The sequence below is a fragment of the Camelus bactrianus genome, chromosome 20 (assembly GCF_048773025.1).
Source record: "Camelus bactrianus isolate YW-2024 breed Bactrian camel chromosome 20, ASM4877302v1, whole genome shotgun sequence".
NCBI lineage: Eukaryota > Metazoa > Chordata > Mammalia > Artiodactyla > Camelidae > Camelus > Camelus bactrianus.
This window is the reverse complement of record NC_133558.1, coordinates 18,588,990-18,610,527: the sequence shown is the minus strand read 5'-3', so window position 1 is coordinate 18,610,527 and position 21,538 is coordinate 18,588,990. Positions and strand designations below refer to the sequence as shown.

The window sequence follows — 21,538 nt, the reverse complement described above, 5'->3', positions numbered from 1 at the left end:
TTTAAGACCCACTACGTCTACCCATCCTTAATATCTGGTGATTTGGCCAAATGTATGTTCTAGGATCACGTTCTTGAAATCTAAAGTATAAATGAATTGTATTAAAGACTTTTTTTTTCTTCCTAGCTTATAGATGTCAGGCGCTGCTTATAGGTTCTTCCTGGAGGTTCTTTGTTCTACAGGCAAACCTTCTTACTATACCATCCTCTGGCATGCTCTTTCCGCTGGTCCTGTCATCTCTCATCCTCATTTCCTTCACTTTCGCTGCAGAATCTAGACTCTGGCTCAGGCTTCTCCGTTTCAAATGCTGTCATTGTTAATCAATGATGTAGGCGTTTTTTGTTGTTCTGTTTTGAACACCACCCCCCCACACACACACACTCACACATATGTAATCATGGGAGTGACTTCAAAATTAACTGGCCTCCCAGCTTTTTAAATACATCCTCCTTTCTTAAAGGAGTTTCATATCAAAATTTGGGAGTCTGACTGGAACTATCATAATCTTTCAATTGTGCTATGTTAACTGACCTGTTCAGGCTGTGAATTCATTTAAAGATTTAAAAATAAAAATATAAAATTTAGTTGGAAAAATCTAGGGAAGTTGGAGGGTAAGATATTCTAATATGCTACTCAGCATCACACTTTTTATTGCACTTCACTTTGAGGGTTTTTTAAATGTGTGTGTACATGAATAGAGGTAGGCTATTGTAAGGTTTAGTCACAAGACACCATGAAATGACCCATAAAAGAATAATCTCTGTAGTGTGTGTGTGTGTGTGTGTGTGTGTGTGTGTGTATGTTCTATGTAAGATGTATATGTTTGAGAAAATATTTGACATAAGGTCATGTTGATTTCACTGCTTTATTAAACTGCTGACATGAGGGAAATTGTTGAGCATCACTGACATTTTAACAACTACTTGAGCCTTCTCATTTTCCTTACTGACCCCTGCAGCTGACATGCCATGACTGTTACAGTTTTGCCCTTTGTCTGGAGTGTCCAAATGCTAAGGGATCCAGGAGAGAGTATTAAGCATTCTTAAATAAAGGTTAAGTTCACTGCTGAGATAAGGGTACTGAAAACTGAAAGGAGATGAAAAGATGATAAGGATTCAGGTTTCACAATCCAATTTATTCTCTAACATCTACAACTTCTTTCATGATGTTCCTTGATATGGATACCAAATCATTTAATTTAACTTTGCCACATATTCATTCAACATTTCTAAGCCAGTATCTCTGAAGCAATCTTTTACTTCTAGCACCTCCATTACTGCCCTCTTTCACGCTCTTAAACCATGCTTGCACAGTCTTTTCCCATTTTCCTCTTTATATTCCTTTACTTTTTCCTGCTCAATAGCGAAGTTAAACTCATACCCCTTCACTCCTCTCCAAGGGCCTCATCATCACTGTTGAGGTTTGTCTTCCCAAGGAACATTTGATTGAAACAAGCAAACAAACAAACAAAAAAAAGAGGTGGCTCATGCAGCATCTCCCGAGCCTGAGACAACAAGCACAATCATCAGCCTCGGGGACTCAGTGCCATTGTGAGAGACAAAAGAACGAAGAGAAAATTAGTAGCCCCCCAGTAATATTTTCTTTAGTTTCTGAGCTGCTTCTGGGTCAAGTGATAGGATGCAGAGGAGCAGAAAGGCTTTCCATCGAGTCCCTCACTATCACCTTTTTTCCAAGTCCCTGGCCTTTGCCAGTTCATTCACGCTGCCAAGAACTGGATGCAACTGGCACACATGGAAGGCAATAAATTCCAATTCCTTCTGGGCAGGCAAGTATATTGTAGAACGAGAGAGCCACGCTGAAGGAATCTGAAACCTTCTGAAATACAGAAGTTGAAAACAGCCTAAATCTTAAAAACTAAATGTCAGGAAGTTGAACTTCCAGCCAGCCGAAATAGCTCAGTTGGGAGAGCGTTAGACTGAAGATCTAAAGGTCCCTGGTTCGATCCCGGGTTTCGGCAGACCGAGCGTTTTAGTCGCTTCCGAGAGTAATTTGCCTTGTGGTCCATGAAGAAAGAGTTGTGAAAGGTGCTCACGAACATCGAATTCCTTTAGCCTGCTAAAGTCTCATTGCCCAATAGGCCCAATGCTGTGTCGGAATTCAAAAGAGTAGCCCACTTTTTACTGCTTTCACGTGACGTGCAAGCTCTGCCAATTAAAATTTCTTTTACACGTCACTTGTGACCAGTGAGGGGGTGTGGCTCAGTGGTAGAGCGCGTGCTTAGCATGCACGAGGCCCCGGGTTCAATCCCCGGCACCTCCACTTGGAATGTTAGTCCGTTCTCTTTTCCTTCTGTTCTTCTGTAAGAACAGTTTTCTGCTTTCGTTTTTCATCTCTACTATGCCATGTTCTCTTCCGGATACAACGAGATAATTGAGGCTTGTTTGTCTCAATTCCCTCCTCTCCCACCATTACCGCTAGGTTGGCAAAAGTCTCATACTACGCAAAACTGTTCTGAGCGCTGGAAAATCTCTTGGACTTGAAAGACCATCTCCTAAGACGCTTGACCTGCTCCCACTTCATTTTTTATGTACTTCAAACGAGCGTCAAGAATCAGTTCAGGAGGGGTTTCCTCCTGAATTCGGGGAAAGTTAAAAATTAAGCGGCTGGAAAATCTGAAAACATCAGCCTGCTCTAGTACTTTGGGGGCAACAGTTCCTCCTCTGGGGTGAAGAACACGGGATTCTCCAGTAGTGAGATGTAGGACAGACTGGCTACATAATTTGCTGGACACAGAATCCTGTGAACTGCACTGGCCACAGTCTCATGAAGCCCTGATGACAGGTATAGGAGTGATCACTCTAGTTAAAAAGTAAGTCACTATTCTGTGTCCTTGCCTTCTCCTGAAAGATTGAGGTGTCTGTGTTCAATAATGCTAGGTTTGAGCTAAGGAGGAGGGAGATGCTCTTTCAACATGCAGACTTCCATCCCTGTCCTGTCCTTTTTGATTCCATAATTGAAAGAATAAACTAGAGTGCAGGAAAATGTCTTCCTCCTTCTACTTGTCCTGAACTCACAGTCTTGGTATGTTTTAGAGAACATCACCTCTTGAAAAGGCTGCAAAAGGAGGAATGTAGAGGAGTCTTAAGCATTTATGGAAGTATTAAAAATGCAGACACACCATCTCCATGGATTTAGGACAATTGCTTGCTCTTGTGGGATGACTTTACCTTCTTTATTCTGATATGCAAACTTTCCTATTATATCTGCCTCTGGAGATCTCTTTTCCCCTTTACTAACATCTCCTATTGTCATTTGTTCACCTTCACTGTAGAATTTAGCCTCCAGCTCAAACTTCTCCATTACAAATGCCTTTATTATTAATATTAGACATTTTGTTGTTTTATTTTGCATACACAAACACACAGGTAATCATAGGAGTGATATCAAAATTAACTGGTTTCTCAGATTTTAAAATATATTCCCCTTTCTTACAGAGAATTTCATATTGAAACTTTGGAATCCAAATGGAACTATCATAATCCATCAACTGTACTACATTTAATTGATTAGTTCTGTTTGTGATTACATTTAAAGATTTTAAAATAAAAATCCAAAATTCAATTGGAAAAGTCTAGGAAAGCTGGGTGGTGAGAAATTCCAGTGTGCTACTCAGCCACACACTTTTACTTCAGTTCTATTTCTTTGAGATTTTTTATGTTTCTGTGCATGAGGGAAGGGGAGTGTGAGGATCAGTCAAAAGATACAGTGAATTGACTCATAAAAGAAGAATCACTATATTGTATATGTGTGTGTATGAGAGAGAGAGTGTGATGTGAAAGGTGTTATGAGAAAATATTTAACATTAACCATCTTGATTTCATTGCTTTATTAAACTGGTGACATCAGGGAAATTGCTGAACATCACTGACATTTTAAAAATATCAGAGCCTTCGTATTCTCCTTACTGACAAAATACCCCAGTAGCTGATATGTCATCACTGGTAGAGTTTTGTCCTTTGTCTGGAAACTCCAAATTTTAAGGGCTCCAGGACAGAACAATATTAAGCATTCTTAAATGAAGGAGAGGTTCACCTCTGAGATTAGAATACAGAAAACTGAAAGTAGATGAAAAGTCAGGTCATAAAGATCCAGGTATGACAACCCAATTTCTTCTCTTACATCAACTTCTTTCTTGATATTCTTTGATATGGATAGTAAATCATTTTATTTTTATGTTGCCATACATTCAGCCAACATTTCCAAGCCAGCATTTTTCATGCAACTTGTCACTAATGTCTTGGACATCAGAGTTTTTAATAAAGTGCCATTTTATAAAAATCTCCTGCATCACTAGTGTTATGAAAACCACAGAGTATCTGTTCCAACGGCCTTTGAATTCAATCTTCCTTTCAAAGAACTCTTTTTGTTCTGTTAAAAGAACAGAACTGTTACCTAAGTTTCAATAACTTTGTTGCTTGATTAGACAGCACATTTCTACAAATAACCGACTATGCCCTAGCACCTACCCTTCAATGAAAGTGAAGAAACCAAATTTAATTCATGAATGATCACACTTCTGCCTAAAACTGGTAGGACCAATCTTGGTCTTCAGTTTTTTGAATCATTTCGATCCTCATCATATTGAGATACTACCTATAAATGGTAAATATTGCTGTTCTTGGATTCCTTTAATACTGTGTTTTTCTTTCCTCTTCAAAGCCATATGCATTCAAGCTACATCAGCACAAGTAAGACTAGAAGGAATGAAAGCAAAAATCATGCTCACTAAGGATGACCTCAAAGGAGAGGAAACAACATGCGACCACCACGTGAATGAGCGCATACTCCTTTGGTTCCATTTCACAGTTTCTGTAGGTACAAGAAAGAAAAGAAGGATCAAAGAAAAGTAAAACAGGCCCTGGGGCAATCTTGTTAAATTCCCTTTTGTGTTCTTCGTTGTGCCTGTGTGAAGGCTGAGGAGCAAAAACCTAACGCCTGATTTTTCTCTCCCCTCATTTCCCTTCTACACAGATGGCAGTAGTTCAGATCTACCACCGAATGTGGCATGTGGCGGGATGTGGATCCCAGCTTCTTCTCAGTGAGGGAACAGGCAAAGACGTCTCTCAAAGGATGGTGCAACCATTAAAAAAAATGACACAGCAGCTGAGGATAGGTTAACTGGTTAGAATCGACTGTCCGGGATGGCAGAAGATTCCACTTCCAGTAGACCTTGAGCCTCATTAGATGCTCCTTGTTATATACTAGCGTGCTGAATGACACACCCACAGGTGCCAGGACAGTTCCGCGGTTGATCATAAAAGGCCAGAAAGCTGGCGGGGTCCAATTCCGGAAATCCCCGCCCCTTCCCCCAGATAGTTGGAGTAATCCTCCCTCTTGTTAGCCTTTGAAATTACCCATCCCATAAAAACTAAACACCTTGGGGTGCCTCTCTTGCCTTCTGTCTATAGAGCTTGTATCTCCCCGAAAAAATCTACTTTCGCTTTACTATGGCTCGCTCTTGAATTCCTTTTTGTGCGAGACAGGAACCTTATCTCCGGCAACATCTTAACTAAAGCTGGCAGCTGCCTCTGCACTTAGAAGCACTGCAATCATCACTGCTGTGCTGAATCAGGACTGCTGCGGTATTTGTTGGAGGCATGATTTCCTTTAAACTTGCCTGATGGAGGCAAGTAACTTTCACCCAAACTGTCTACTGATGACTGGGCCTTGGAACAGGCTAACAAGAAGGGGAAGTTCTTGGAGTCAGAAGTGGTGCCTTTCTGACTACAATCTAGTAACTCTTCTCCTAGTGAAGACACTAGAAAGTATCCCGTTTAGTAAGTTCAGAAATTGTGAACCTGGTAGACTTTCAGCGGTCAACTCTTAGATTAAAATAAAAAAAAAAATAAAAAATAAAAAAAAAAAAGGAGAAATAATATTGTATGAAACAGCTAATAGCGTCCGAGCCTCGGGGGTGTAGCTCAGCGGTAGAGCGCGTGCTTCGCATGTACGAGGTCCCTGGTTCGATCCCTGGCACCTCCACTTGTCTCCTTACCGACTTTTTTTTTCCTCTTATTTCTCTTGTTCTCTGTTAAAGGAAGTTCAGTGGATTGCTTTTATAATTTTCCCATTTTCACTCCGTCGGGCTTACCACCTCCCAGGGAGGGACACAGGCAAAACGAAAAAAAAAAAAAAAAAAAAAAAAAAAAAAAAAAAGGAGAAGAAGAAGAAGAAGAAAAAAAGGAATCATCCCCACCAGAATCTCCTACTTCCGAAGAGAGAATCCTGCCACCACTGGCACATTCAAATTGGGTTTTATTGGGTATGTCGTGAAAGGGGAGGACAGAAAAAGGACAGAGTAAAGGGGGAAAGAAACGGTCCTATTCTAGTTCTTTTAGTTAACTGAACGGTCAGATCTGCGTCATGTGATAGACAAGAGAAAAGCTGCCACCTGCCTCCCCTGCCACACCTTCTTGTCGAGCCCCTCCCGCCCCGTTTCCCTCCACCTGCCTATCCAGCGCGGTCAATTACTGGACGCAAGCAGTTGAGGTGGGGGTGCGGATCCCAGATCTTTCTGAGTGAGTGACTGGGAGAACATTGAACAACCAAACACTATTAGCTGGCAGGAACAGTTTGATTTGGGTGAAAATTAGGCTTAAGGTGTTAAAGGTTGTTTTTGTTTTGGTTTGGTTTTTGTTATGTTGTTGTTGTTGTTAGATGCCGGATTTTAGCAGAGCGGTTGTTCTGGTAGTTGGTAAATTGGGTCTCACTGGAGATTTCCACAGGCCAGAGAACACTCAACTTCGTACACACATTTCTGGCTGAAATAATATCGCAAGGATATTGGCGAGTAGTGAATTTAAAATTTCTTCCCTTCTACATTTTCTACCTTTGCCCACTGAATTCCAGTTTCTTGTTTTTAGAATTTTAAATAAAGTCATAAGGTGGAGTACATGATTTAACAACGTACCAAAGACTTCCGAGATACAACCAAAGGATGTGTGTGTGTGTGTGTGTGTGTGTGTGTGTGTGTGTGTGTGTGTGTGTGTGTGTTTGTAGGGGAATTATATGTGGGATCCGGGACATGAAGAGGGAAGGGTAAGAATAAATAGATGCACAAATTTCTGTGTTTCCTAATACAAACATTATCAGTATAAACAAGGAGCCAATAAAAATTATAGAACTACTTTGTGAACATGATTCTGCTTTGCATGGATATATCAAAATAGGTTCCATTTTTATTTCAGAGGTCCAAGGGTGTTGCTTTTAGACTCTCCCTGTTGAGAAATGCTTCTACAAAGCAGGGTCTATTTCAGGGCAGATGCCAAGTACGGACTGCTTTTAAATTTCTTTTTGAGTGAATTACCTCTGTTGTCCTCTTTATTTTCCTTCTAGTACTCCTAGCTGCTCCTAGCAGAGAGCAAAAGCTTGTACTGGGTGTTTTCCATGCTATGAACACTGATATATCTTTTCCTTCTTATTCTTCATACTTATTGGAGTAAACATGGAGCCTCTATACAGCCTCAGATAAACTAAGACAGTGAGCGGAATCATGAAAGATGGAAAGTCTCCGAAGAGCACTGAGACTCTGGACACCGTAGTCCCTGAGGGATATCATGGATGGGATTTGCATAAGTGGGTTGGAAGGACGTGTCCAAGCTCCACCTCGTTTCTCTGCATTCTATAGGAACAAGGAAATATTGGAATTCTGTACATTTTAGGGAAGTGAGCAGAAAACTTTTGTCCAACAGAAAGATCCCGCTTAATTTTACCCAATGTCTGTTTGTTTTCAAGAGCATCAAGGAGCTCTTTCCCTGGCTGAGCTCTTCAGAGAGAACCGTTGTGGTTGAATTTTTGAGAGAAGCCAAATTGTTTCAAACCCAGTGCCTGGATGTGGTGGCAGCAGGTTAGTGCGTGTAGAAGTGGGATCCACCAGCTGCTTTTGGCTTGGGGATATAAGGTACAGGTAAAGCAATTGGTTTTTAACACCTTGAGAATGCAAAACAAAATTGAAAAGAACCTAATGAACTCACCTTTACTAGGCGGTCAGAAAACCACATACTTGTGAGCCCGGGTAGCTCAGTCGGTAGAGCATCAGACTTTTAATCTGAGGGTCCAGGGTTCAAGTCCCTGTTCGGGCGGAGTTTAAGTTTTCTTCCTTAGGCAATCTTATATCTAAAAAGTATATACTGAGTACTTTCAGCATTTGAGCCCCCAGAGGAAAAAGTAATCAATAACCCTTTGAATGAAGACATTCAGATAAACTTTCCAGCAACTAAGCAAGAAAGGGGTGAAATCTTCGATGATGGGATCGCTTTGAGTAAGGATGGATTCCTTTCAGCTTGTTGGTAGTCTGTTATGTTTTTGTTTTGTGGATGTTAGATTGAGACAGAAAGGAGGAGAAGCTTGGATTTGAACATGACTGAGATGCCTGCAAATTTAAGACGCAGTCTTGTGAAGGTATTTGGCAACCACAGTGATTCCCTAAGACAGCAACTCTGTAGGAATCTATGATTGAGATGAGTTTTATTATTATGGAAGAGAGGGATAGTGCGTAGAGTGAGAATAGAAAAGATGTATTGTGACTTGCAGATTGGGAACTTATTAATGATACTCATGGGAAAATGTGTATTAAACCAGAGTGATCTTGGACTCTGGTTTCATTCCAGGTAGCATAATGTTCCTTGAACTTCCTTAGAAATCCCAGAAAATGCTTAGAAATGCAGCTGAGGTTATTGCTATCTCCTTGCCCTCCTCTGACTGTGTGAGACTTCTGCTCATGTTCACAGAAATCCCATGAAGTAGATTTTGAACTTGAAAGGAACTAACTTGTCTGGAAGAACTTATATCTCTATTGGTCCAAAAGACTCTTTGGACTACTAAAATTTTAGAATAGGAAACAGGAAAGTGACAGGTCTCAGTGAGGGAGAGAAATGTGTAGGGTGGGGAAATTGAGCTGGTTTTAATTTGCCTCTGTGTCTTGGTGTAAAGCACAGCTAAGGTCATGTTCAGTGTCCCTGCTAAATCATTACTCTACTTTGTGACAGAAGCAAACTGGATTCCAAGTGGAGTCTTGTACATTCCTGATATGGAGGATTTTTTGTTTGTTTGTCTCCAGTTATATCTCAAAAATTATTTTATGATTTTTTGTGGCAAGATCCAGTTTTCTTTGCACAACATTATTGAAACATCTGTTCAATGGAAGTATGTGAGATTAACTCTTAAATTACAGAATTTTCTGAGGAACTCAACATTTTAATCAGAAGACACAACACACCCATGCCCAAAATACTCTATTCAGAAAATCCTAAAACATATGAAGCATATATTAAACCAATTTATATCCTGAGGGAAAATAGAAGCCAATGTGTGGTTTTTTTTCAAAGGAATCCCAGAGAAGTCATGTTGAAAGATCCTTTTCATGTGTTGGAATATCACTGCACATACCGTGCATAACATCTTTTGATATTATAAAAAATCCTTTTACATGATCCTGTTTTACGGATATGGAAAGGATAATGAAATAAGTTCAAAATTTTGTCCTATGTCACCAACTTTCAAATAACATTAAATTTCAAGCCCAGATTTTAGGACTGCAAATCTTGAGGTATTTTCTTATAAAAGTCATACTGTACTCACACATACACATACACAATTAGTAGTTCTCTTCTATTTCAGGTCATATGTTAGATGTCAAACACACAGAATTTAATTAGATAGAGAATAAATGTAATATATGATATAATATGATAAGTTTTGTATACAATTTTTACATAAGCCTTTTCAATCCAGGCTCCTTGAAGACATTCAGAGGTTATTTGCTTAATAATGTTCCAGCTTTCCATTTAGGATGCTTGACAGATGAATCCCCACTATTACATCACAGGTAAACTGGCAGACATTAAATCAAATAATTCTTATCATTTCTTCCATTTGGAACAAAAGAGGACCAGAGGAAAGAGAACAATGATGACAGGATTGAGATAGAGTAATATGATTCCTTTTCAATAGGACATGTGGTTCTCCTTCCCAGAAGGAAGGAAAATTAGTCTCCTGTTCTTAAGGGAAGAATATTAAATAATTTGTGGACATTTTAAAACCACCATGACAATAGTCAATTACAAGGAAATATAAGGAGGCAATGTGGTAATTGTAATAAAGAGTAAACATAATAAATTAAAGTATCCACCAGTTATATATATATAAAAAAAAAAAAGCAATACTATATTAATGAGGGTTTTATATACATACTCTAGTACATGGAGAGGATTTCTTGTTCCCAGATCAGAATGCTTGGTATTGTAAAATCAGTTCTCCTCATATTAGCCTATAAATATAAAAATCTCTCCCCCAAATTCAGATACATTTAGTTTGGATATTGAAAAAAAAATTAGTAGAATAGTGAGAGAAGAGTTTCCTTTGTAGATATAAAACATACTGTAAATCTACAATAATCAAAGCAAAATAGAATTGAACCGGAATAGACAGAAAGAACAGTGGTATTGCAAAAAATAGATACAGGACTAAGTACGTATAAACTTTTAGCTTAAAATTAAAAAAAATAAGACAAACATGCTAAAATATAGTTTGCTTGTGTTCAAATTCCAGCTCTGCCACTTACTTGTCATGTGACTCTGGAGGAAATATTTAGTCTTTCATTTTCTTAGCACTTAAATGAGAGTAATAATAGTATTTATCTCCTAAGATCCTTACTAAGGTTAAATAAGATAACACAAGGATGAAATAATCGAAGGTTCTTATCCTAGAGCCCAATGATCCCCAATGGAGACTTTAGGTGTAACTCATCCTCAGTGACGGCAATCTGAACACAAAATAACTGTGTAAAACGCTTTGAGCTTTTAAAAGGACAGGAATCCTTTCCAGCAGCTAGCTTCCAGCAGGGGATGTAGCTCAGTGGTAGAGCGCATGCTTCGCATGTATGAGGCCCCGGGTTCGATCCCCGGCATCTCCACGGGCTTCCCTATTTAATTTTCATTTCATTTTCGTCTATTTCAGCCTTTGGCCGCTCATTATTAAATAAAATATTTTAGCCCTTTCTCTTTCTTGCCATTAGCATTTTCTTTAAATAGAGCTGTTTTCCATCTGTGTGTTTCTCTTTTGTTTGGTTAACTAACCACCGCCATATCCCCTCCTTCCTGAAAACTTTCTTTGGGTGTTTTATTATGCAGCCAGCAGTATAAAGCCAGAGGGACAATTCAGGAGTAAATATATCCTATGAACACGTCCAGGAAAAGGGAATGCAACTGCATATCAAAGAATTATTCAGTTCAATTAAAAGAGGTCCTATCCATTCCCACTTTCTGCTGGAAAATAATCCGTAAGGATAAAATATTTTAGTGATTTATTTTTAGGGGAAAACAAAATATCATGTCTTTTTAGTGTTGATGTGGTAGTTGCATGTCGGTATTCAAGGGTCCATCCTAGGACCATAAGAGGAATTTCTTCATATGCTATAGTTACTAATATAGTTACCATTTTATTTCTCACTGCATCTTTGGCTTTACTCAAGGTATCTGTGCAGGAGAGCTGATCACAGTCCAGTACAGGAGGTCTGGGAAAGTAGTAAGGGTTAGGAATAGCCTGTGGAAACGGAAGGCAGAGTTGGTTAGATGCCCTTAAAAAATTGCCTGTCGGCACTGAGGAGCCAATTGAGGTTACAATCTGAGCAGCTGTAATTAAATGAATTTTTAAACTTAACGTAATTTCGGCATTGTACTTGTGTTCATTCCTCGATTCAACAGACTGTTTTGCACTATCAATAATGTAACAGTAATTTACTTAATGCTTCTGTCCACATTTAAAAATACATTAAAATAATGGCAACATGTATTTTTCTGCCCTTGTTAAGAGGAAATCCAATAATTTACTATGTAACTATGCTAACAGGGGATACAGTTGAGAGAGAGAGCCAGTACCTAAACAATACTTATCATTTATCTTTATCATAATTACCATATTGGGGTTTATAAAACATACACTGGGAGACAGAAGAAGGTAGAATCAAATCTTCTTGGTGAGGTAGGGCAGGCAAAGTTCCACAAAAGAAGAGACACTTGTGATATGTAATAAAGAATAAGTGGGAGATTTACAGCTGGAAGTGAGAATCACAGTGTTATTCTAGTCACAATAAACATCATGCAAGTTACATGAAGACATGACACAAAATGTTAGAAAACTGAGTTAGTCACATATGGCTGGAATATAGGATGAGATAGGGAAACACAGGAGATGTTGGAATATATAGTTCATTAAAGATTTTGAACTCTGTATCAATTAGTATTCTGGGCTGCAAAAAGCAAATACTGAATATGGTTAACTTCAGTAGAAAAGAATATCTACTTGGCTAGAACAATGGCAGTAGCCTTGGAAAGCAAGCATCTGACTCTAAAACTGTCAGATTCCTTAAACATAAAAGAAAAGTGCAGCTACTAAAAAAAAGTTTCCAATGACAATTTCCCTATGTTTACCTTCCTAGAAGACCCAATAGGTAATAAGGAGCCAATGAAACATTACAAACAAGATGATCACGCTCGGATTTTAATTTTATAAATTTAGTTCTGTAAATAATGTGGAAAAGGGATTATGACTGGTGAAATGAGATGAAAACAAGGCTAGTTCAGTTATTATAGCATGAGTTCAGATGAGTTGTGGCAGGATCTTCACTCAGGAGTAAATTTCAGAACATAAAGACCTGTCCTATGACCATTTCTTAAGAACCCAGGAGAAAGCATAGTCAGAGGCTTGAACTCTCCCAAGGGCCTGAAGTACAGCTGATTTTTTTTTTTAAACTCATGAGACTGAGATCCAGCAGGAACCACCTCAAGGATGAAGCTAAATTCTAAGAGCCTTGCCCGTCCAATCTTTAAATTTCTCAATTAACCATTCATTTTCACCCATTTTTCACTTCCAAAGGGACCTTTTAGAATGCTAAGATTTAAATCACAGCTTGCTTTTTCCAGCTTTTAGAGGCTTCCCACATTTCTTGGCTTGTGGCTTCTTCCTCTGTCCTGAAAGCCAGCAGTGTAACATCTCCAAATCTCTCCCTGACTCTGATCCTCTTGACTCCCTCTTTCACTTGAAAGTACCCTTGTGATTGTATTGGGCTGCAGCCATTATGGAGATTCCTCAAAAAACTAAGAATAGAACTACCATGTGATGCAGCCATTCTACTTCTGGCTATTTATCAGAAGACTACAAAAACATGAATTCATAAAGATATATGCACCCCATGTTCATTACAGCATTATTTACAATAGCTAAGATATGGAAAGTGTTCATCAACGAATTAATGGATATAGAAGATGTAAGATATATTTAGATATATGTATAGATATAAATGTATAGATATGTATGCACACACACCATGTAATACTATTCAGCCACAAAAAAGATGAAATCTTGCCATCTGCAACAACACAGATGGGCCTTGAGGGTGTTCTGCTAAGTGAAATAAGTCAGGTGGAGAAAGACAAATACAATGTGATTTCGTTCATATGTGGAATATAAAATAAACAAACAAAATGAAAACACATAGATACAGAGAACAGAAGAGTGGTTATGAGAGGGGAAGGGGGTGGAGGGAGGATGAAATAGGTAAAGAGGATTAACTGTATGGTGATGGATGGAAACTAAACTTTAGGTGATGAGTGTGCTGTAGTATATATAGAAGTTGAAACATGATATTGTTTACATGAAACTTAAACAAAAATACAGAACCGAGTGAAAGATACAGGGATTCCCCTTTATTCCCTACCTGCACACTTACCCAGTTTTTTTTTTTTTTTCCAGTTTTGGGATTTCTATTAATATATCCTCAAGTTCAGAGTCTTTCCTTAGTTATGTCCACTCTACTAATTAAGCCCATTAAAGGCATTTGTCCTTTCTGATACTATGTTTTTAATCTTCAGTATTTCTTTTTGTTTTTTTATGATTTTCATCTTTCTTCCTACATTGCCTACCTTTTCTTGTGTCCTACCTACTTTATTCATTAGATCCCTTGGAAAATTAATCATAGTTGCTTTAAATTCCTGGTCTGATCATTCCAACATCCCTGCCATGTCTAGTTCTGCTCTTGCTCTGTCTTTTTTTTTTTTTTTTTTTTGCCTTTTGATATGTTTTGTAATTTTCTCTTGATAGCTTGACTTGGTGTACTTGATAAAAGGGTAAACAGGACTTTAGTAATGTGGTGGTGAGGTGTCGGGGAAGAGAAATTTTCTACAGTCCTATGATTAGGTCTTCTCAGTCTTTTAATGACCTTATGCCTCTGGGTCGTGAACTTTACAACTATTTCTCAAGTTTTTTTCTTCCTGTTTTAAGTGAAATGGGATAGCCAAAGTATGTGGAGTTGGGTTTTTCCCTTCTCTCATGTTAATGTCTACAGCCAGCTGGGATTGAGTATTTTCCTCCTTCCAGGTCAGTTAGGCTCTGACAAAACCCCAGCAGGTGAGAGTCTGGTTACATAGATTCTTTAGAAGGCAGGTCTTGTTGAGAACAACAGAGTGCTTTGGCATATTTCAAAATGGTTTTGCTTCTCCCACCTCTACTGGAAGCATGATGGGGTTCCCCCCAATATTTAGATATTTAATGTGAGAATCTGGTCAAACTCCTAAAGGTAAAACTCATGCTTTTGTGAGTATTGCTATAAGTACTCATCAGCAATTAAGAGTAACACAGTGTCTTAGGTAAACTTCAAGAAGACCCCCTATGATCTTTGCCTTCTGGTAATCATGCCTTTGTACAGTCTTCTCCTACTTGAGTCAGTCAACAAGACAGGTATGATGGGAAACTGTGGCCTCCTACCAACATGTGAATGAGCCATCTTGGAAGAAGATGTTTCAGATGCAGTCGAGCCTTCAGGGCACTGAATGTGCGGTAGATACTCTGAGTTCAACCTCAAGAGACACCTGGGGCCAGAATTACCCTGCCAAGCCACACTGGAATTCCCAACGCATACAATCTGTGAGATAATAGACATTAATTTTTTAAACCTGTAAATTTTGGAGTATTATTCAGCAACAGACAACTAATAGTCACAGAAAACCTCTTTTTTGGGCTGTTCTTACATTTCTCTTAGGGAAATTATGGTTATTTACAAAAGAATATAATTTTTATCTGTTTCTCTCAGGATTCCAGACTGTTATCTCTAACCACACTCGTCAAAAATCAAATAGCAATGCTAAACTAAGACGTGTGGCTCTCCTCTCTTGTTTCTCCTTTTATCCTGAAAAAAACCTGAAGATTTTAAGCAGACAGCCTGGTATGTCTTATCCACCAGAGGTTCATGAACCTACCATTAAAACAATCACTGGCAAAAGGAAATGGAAAAACCATAATTATTTTAAATGACTCATAATTTATGCCAATTGTCTGGGCCCATCATCTCTACTACACGAATGAAATTTAGATTCTTTTAGCAAGGGGAAAAGATGAGAAATGCTTGTGTAATCTTGTCAAGCTGATTTCTCTGGCCTCATCTCCAACTTACTTCCCCCAACTCCAACCATTCCAAACTACATACACTTTCACTCCTGAATGCATGCTGTATCCTCAGCTTTCCTTTCATTTCTATTTGACATTCGTATTTATTCCTCCAGATTTGCTCACAGGTCACCCTATCCAGGGACTTCCCCAGAACTAGGCCGGGATAAAACCTTCTCAGTTTGCAACCCTTGGTGAGAAAGGGGTCTGAATTCTAACCAACCACTCCCTCTGCAGAGAATAAAGCACAACAGAAGTAGAGGTTTTACCTCAATCTTAGAGGTAACATTTCTAACTTATTTCCTTGCATTTCTTTCCGAAGAATCAGAGCAAGATCAGAAGATTCATATTCTGTGGATTTGATTTGTATTCTTTGGATAAAATGAGGATCAGAAGGTCGCAGGAAGCAATCCAATATCTTTATCCTTTAGCCCGCACCTCCCCCCACCCCTCCACCCCCATTGCTAAGAGTGGAAGGAATTTATTTTTGTAACAGAAATCCCTTCATTGGCTCCTTGTTTTCTAAATATAGGTGTATAGCGGTTTCTGGAATCTGGGAGGAGGGTGCAGAATTAGGGAGGAAAACGGGATAGTTTGGTAGGTTTCATAATTAAAGACAGTCATTGGCAAAGTTTTTTTTTTTTTTTCTTTTTTAACTTTTCTGTAAGGAATTTTCCTTTGTCCCTCATAGCTTTTGACAAAAGAGACAGGCACTCAGAAAAGGAGGGTCTGGCAGACTTTTTCCTACTCAGATTTCCGAGCTCAGTGTATTCTCATTAGTCACTGAATGTCTGCAAGATACAGATTAATTAGAATTCCTTGGTAATAGAATCCTGTAAAATAGAGGGTGAAAATTGTATCTGTATCATTTAGAAAAGAACATTTGTGTTTAAGTGCAATTGTAAATTACTGTTCTATTTCATGAAGGTAGTTCAGAAAATCAGCATCCGGCGTAGTGGGGATGTAGCTCAGTGGTAGAGCGCATGCTTAGCATGCATGAGGTCCCGGGTTCGATCCCCAGCATCTCCAACCTTTTGTTTCCTTACTCGAAACATCTCTCTTCTACGTTACTATCACAGCCCATTCCTGTAGAATCTGAAGATTAATCATCTTGCCTCCAGGTATCTATAGTTTTCTCCAGTTATGCTAGTAACCTTTCCGTTTTAAAATTTTATTCCTTTCCATCCTCGGCAGAGTTTAGAGATGGCCTTCCACAAAGTGAAATCAAGAGTGACTTTGGTCCCTTTTCCATGAAAAAATCCCCCCAAACTGACAGTTACTAATGTAAACTCTAAATTAGAAGATTTGGGGACGAATTAGGATTCTCGCTTTGTTTTGGTGCTGGGGTTTGGAGTGGGGGATGGGACTGTAAGCTGAGCTCCTGTCTCAGGTTTCACATTTTTAGGCTCAATCAGAAAGATGGATTTCACCGGAAGCTCTCTAAAAAGAAAATACACTCTTTCCAGCCCGGAGGCTATGAAAGCATTGGGTAAATGTCGCTTCTCGAAACGTAATAGTTCTCTCAGAAATCGAACACAAAGGAGAGAAATGGAAGCATTTTTGGCGCAGATATGTTTCTCTCTCGGTTGCGTTTTGCCGGTGAGCTCACAGCGTTCGCATCGCTGTGGATTTGATCCCTGCTCTATTGATCTCTTTTGTAATCTCTAAATTTGCCTCGCTGATTCTAAAGCTACTCTGATTCTCTCAAAGACTCCACTTCTCCTTCTAAACCTTTGTGTGTTTTGCTGAAGATCTGTTCCCCTTTGGAATGCAGCGTCTCTTTCATCGTGATGCTTTTGTCTCCACTTCCAATTTGTAAAACGCTGTCACATTCACAAGTGAAGGAAATTTAGAAAACAGTTTTCTGTGTTCTTGTTTATTTCTCAACGAGGCCTCCAGCAGCTTCAGGCGGCCTTTGCCTGGCTGTGGTCAAGGGCTCATGGACAGGAGGGGAGCGAGTGTACCAAATTCTTAGAGGAGGTATAGGAGACCAGTGTTAAAAAAAGAAAAAAAATAATGTTTACCATCCTCTGTGTCAGACTGTTTAATGACTAGGGAAAATGTCCTTAAGTGTCTAAATTGTCCACTCATGGCATAAATGGAAGCCTCAGGCTTTCTGTCACCATAGTGAAAAAAAATTTTTTTTTTTTGTTGAGGGGATATGAGATAGCTGATTATCACATACAGCTTCAACTTTTGGGTAGTTAAATTACCAAATCAGTGAAATTTATAACTTCTCCAGATCTTGTAGGCGAAATTTAGAGGACTGATGGGGAAAGACTGACACTGAAAATTGGAAAAGAATTTAGGGGTCTAGGAGTTCCCTTGAACCATCAGTTCCTGCTGGGTTCTCTTGAGAGTCATAGGGGATGCCCTTCTCTTATCTAATGAGCATTTCTCACTTTGTATATTAAAAATCAAGGTATAGATATAAACTGAAAAAAATTTATTACTAATGTTGTCTCATTAGCTCAGTGACATCAGCACAGGTACCTCTTTGAAGTGCCTTTGCCTCATAACCACAAGCTGGGTGCTGAAACTCCAGGAATCAGATCTGCATTCAATCTGGGAAGGAAAGGGAGAGGAGTTGACACCAGTCCCATATGTATTGTCTTTACCAAGAAGGAAAAAGCTGTCCCCAAAACTTCCCAGTAGTCTATTATTTATATCTTTTAGGCCAGACCTAGGTATATGGCCACCCCTTGATATAAGAGAGGCTGGGGGAATGAATATCTCATGTTTTAAGTTCATACAGTGTGAAGTGATCAGAGGAGAGGAGGGTTGGATATGGGGGTTGAAATAGCCTCCCATATCCAGCAGTTTCTACCAAATGGCAACAAAAGGATTAACTTTCTAGTAATGAACAAAATAACAAATGTGCTAGATGCATACAAATGCAATATTCATATTTCTTGGTATCCTAAATAAGTTATTCACCAATAAAAGTTAAAAATTAAAAAAAAATTAAAATAAACTGAAGAGACAGAAAAAAGTTATACTGGGGAGAACTAATTTGCTCACATAGAACTTCCTGTGCTTAATCCTTAAAGGGGCCTATATTTTTCCTTCAATGGTTTCTTTTGAGGTAAATTCTGCATTATTTTGAATTGTTGTTTCACAAAGTGAGGAAAATTCAGATCACTATTCCAAGTCATTGTCTTTATTTTTTCCCTTTGCTTGTATTATCTTTCTGATATGTTTGACATCAGACGTTGGAGACTAGGCTTTTCTTATGTCACTATGTTGCAGGAAAAGCACACTTCCACACTTGTAGGTAAAGTTACAGTATCATTACCTGTAGATATGTTTTGTTTTGTCAACTAACATTTTAGCTACTTAATGGCAAATGTCTCTGCCCTTTGCTATTTTCTAGGAAGTATAAAAGTTCTGACATGCTCAAGGAAAGAGGCTCTACTACATGTGTAGCCAATATGTAAATATTTGGGGCTTTGCAAGGCACTAATCTGTAGTTTTACTTCTCTATTGTTTTTCTAATATGATAATATGAAAGCATATGCAAATATTTTTCTTTTATTTAAATTAAAATTAATTACAAAATATTTTAAGCACAAATACAGAGAATATTATAATAGATGTCATGTACCCTTTATCCAGATCTTTCTTTTTCTAAGGAAATAATTTAGAAGTATGATTGAAGCATTATCCTGCACTTTCCAGCCCCCTTCCTCTCTCCATAAAAGTAACCACCATCCTGAAGTCCATGAGTATCCTTTCAATCTGCATTTTAATCTTTTATTACAAGTATTAATCTATTAAAATTTACAGTAATTTTTGTTCAGCTTTTTAGTTAGGGTATATGAACCTCTCATACTTACCTTCCATCACCCCTTATTCATTAGTTCCCTTTCTAAATAAAATTTTTTCAGTTAAGTTTGGGGCAAAATTTAAGAAAAAATTTAATTCATACTCAGAGGATGATGTCTAGGGCTGCCGTAACAAAATAACACAAACTACCCAACTGCATGGCTTAATAGTTTATCATCTCATGGTTCTGGAGGCTAGAAATCCAAAATCAAGGTGTTGGCAGTGTTGTACCTTCTGAATGTTGTGAGGGAGAATCTGTTTTATGCCTGTCCCCTAGCTTGTGATGATTTGCTGGCAATCTTTGGTGTCCCTTGGTTTGTAAGTGCACCATACCCTTCTCCAGCCTCTGCTTTCATGTTCACATGTGTGTTTGTGTGTGTGTGTGTCTCTCCCCAGATTTTCCTTTTTTACAAGGACACCAGTCATACTGTAACAGAGAGGCCTGCCCTACTCCAGGATGACTTCATCTTAACTAAAGTAATTACCCTTTTTCTCCGTAAGGTCACATTCTGAAGTACTGGGGATGAGAACTTCAATATAAGAATTTTTAGGAGAATAAAATTCAACTAATAACACCTATTAGCTAGCATTATGTTGAATCACCCTAGTCTTAACAGAGGAAACATTCACTGAGGATAATGAAAAATCATTGCACTTATGAAAAATCCCCATGTTCCAGTATCCATTTCATACCCCTCATTTAGTTATTTTGGGTCTAATATTAATCAAGCACTTTTGCATCAGATTGGCCTGGGGGGTCTCATGTGTTATTTGCTTTTTCAATTCACTCACACAATGCTTGCCTGGGTGCAAATCTGTTTCTGGGAGGACCTCATTGGAATAGATTTCACTAATTCTACCTCTTTCTACTCTCATGACAGTTTTATTGCAAGTACTTTGCAGGTCTTCCTGCTATTGGGTCTTGATCAGATTTATTTCATTCCACTTTGGCAGAGATTCCTATTTTTGGTTAAATATTTGGGATTAACTTGAAAGTTTTAAAGCTGTTTCCAAGTACGACTTGCACAGTTTATACACACACACACACATCCTTTTTCTACAAAAAATCAAATACATTGAAGAGAAATTATCATAAATGCATTGAACTGGGCAGTGTTTATAGTACTGAGTATTATCTGTCCCTGTTAGGTGCTCATCTTACTTCTTTTATTATAAAATTAAAATTTTTATTAAAATTTCTTGTTTTATTTTCTATCATCTGTGGCCATCTAGTGGTATCCATAGAACTCATTTCAACACCTGATGCATAGTAGGTATTCAGTAATATCACTCTTGTTGGATAACACTTGAACAATTTTTCACCATAAATGCTGTTATCCCAGTTGTACTTTTGTGGCTGAAATTTATATACTCCTGAGTGTAAATAATTCAGCTAATTAAAATTCAGAAATGCTGCAATTCCTGGTCCATTCTGATTCTGAGGGTGTTGTTTTCCAAACTCTGTCAATATTCAGTAACTGTAAATGGAGCACTAGTGTAGTCCTAATCATAGAAGTTTGTTAATACAGATTAAATTAAAAAGTGACTATCCTGGTTAGCAAGAAAATAAGTTTATAGTCCCAATAAAAACATTCTGAGTGGAATAGAAAATGGCAGTGCCAGAACATTTGGTTCAAGAAAGGAATTTTAAAAGACTGGAATTCAAGGGCTTTACCAGGCCCAGAGTTCCTTTCAGCCTTTACTTGGTTAAATAAAGAATTTTGGAGTCCTCTTAATTTTGCATTTTAACCAGGCAACAGAAGCTGGGTGGATGTGCAGTAGCATGTGCTAAGCTGATCAACTCACTCTCCTCCCTTTCAGCACCAACCTTGTTCTAACTAAAGGCAGAAAACAAGGATGTAGTCGTTAACAGTTCAAGAACAGATTCTTAATTTTGTGATTATACAATCAGTTCATGTTCGTTTAGCTTCTACAAGTTGAGGGTCCATGAGGAAAATACTAAAGAACATCCTTTAAAGAACCAAAATGAAGAAGGCAGCATAGAGAGAGAGGAATTTCCCGGTTTGTGACCCCTCCCCGACCCGAGCGAGCTGCAGTTTCCATCTGTGCACCTTCCCGAGAGCTGCAGGAGCAGGGGTCATTTCCCGGCCTCGGGCAGGCAAAGTCTCCTGGGATTTGAATCCTAAACCAGTTAAGTGAGCTCAGACCGAGCCGCCTCCTTGCTGACTGCTACTTCCTCAAGCAGAGTTATCAACAGTTTGATAACTATTAGCAGAGTCTGAATGGGTTTGGA

The 21,538-nt window shown here is 38.6% G+C and overlaps 5 non-coding genes across 5 annotated transcripts; all 5 read left to right on the top strand.

Annotated features, from left to right (window-relative positions):
* Positions 1-1,905: 1,905 nt before the first annotated feature.
* TRNAF-GAA (transfer RNA phenylalanine (anticodon GAA)) lies at positions 1,906-1,978 on the top strand. Its single transcript has one exon. It is a non-coding gene; the product is annotated as a tRNA-Phe (tRNA).
* Positions 1,979-2,208: 230 nt separating this feature from the next.
* TRNAA-AGC (transfer RNA alanine (anticodon AGC)) lies at positions 2,209-2,280 on the top strand. Its single transcript has one exon. It is a non-coding gene; the product is annotated as a tRNA-Ala (tRNA).
* Positions 2,281-5,931: 3,651 nt separating this feature from the next.
* On the top strand, positions 5,932-6,003 carry TRNAA-CGC (transfer RNA alanine (anticodon CGC)). Its single transcript has one exon. It is a non-coding gene; the product is annotated as a tRNA-Ala (tRNA).
* Positions 6,004-8,029: 2,026 nt separating this feature from the next.
* TRNAK-UUU (transfer RNA lysine (anticodon UUU)) lies at positions 8,030-8,102 on the top strand. Its single transcript has one exon. It is a non-coding gene; the product is annotated as a tRNA-Lys (tRNA).
* A 2,759-nt stretch (positions 8,103-10,861) lies between these two features.
* On the top strand, positions 10,862-10,933 carry TRNAA-CGC (transfer RNA alanine (anticodon CGC)). The gene has a single exon. It is a non-coding gene; the product is annotated as a tRNA-Ala (tRNA).
* Positions 10,934-21,538: the final 10,605 nt, after the last annotated feature.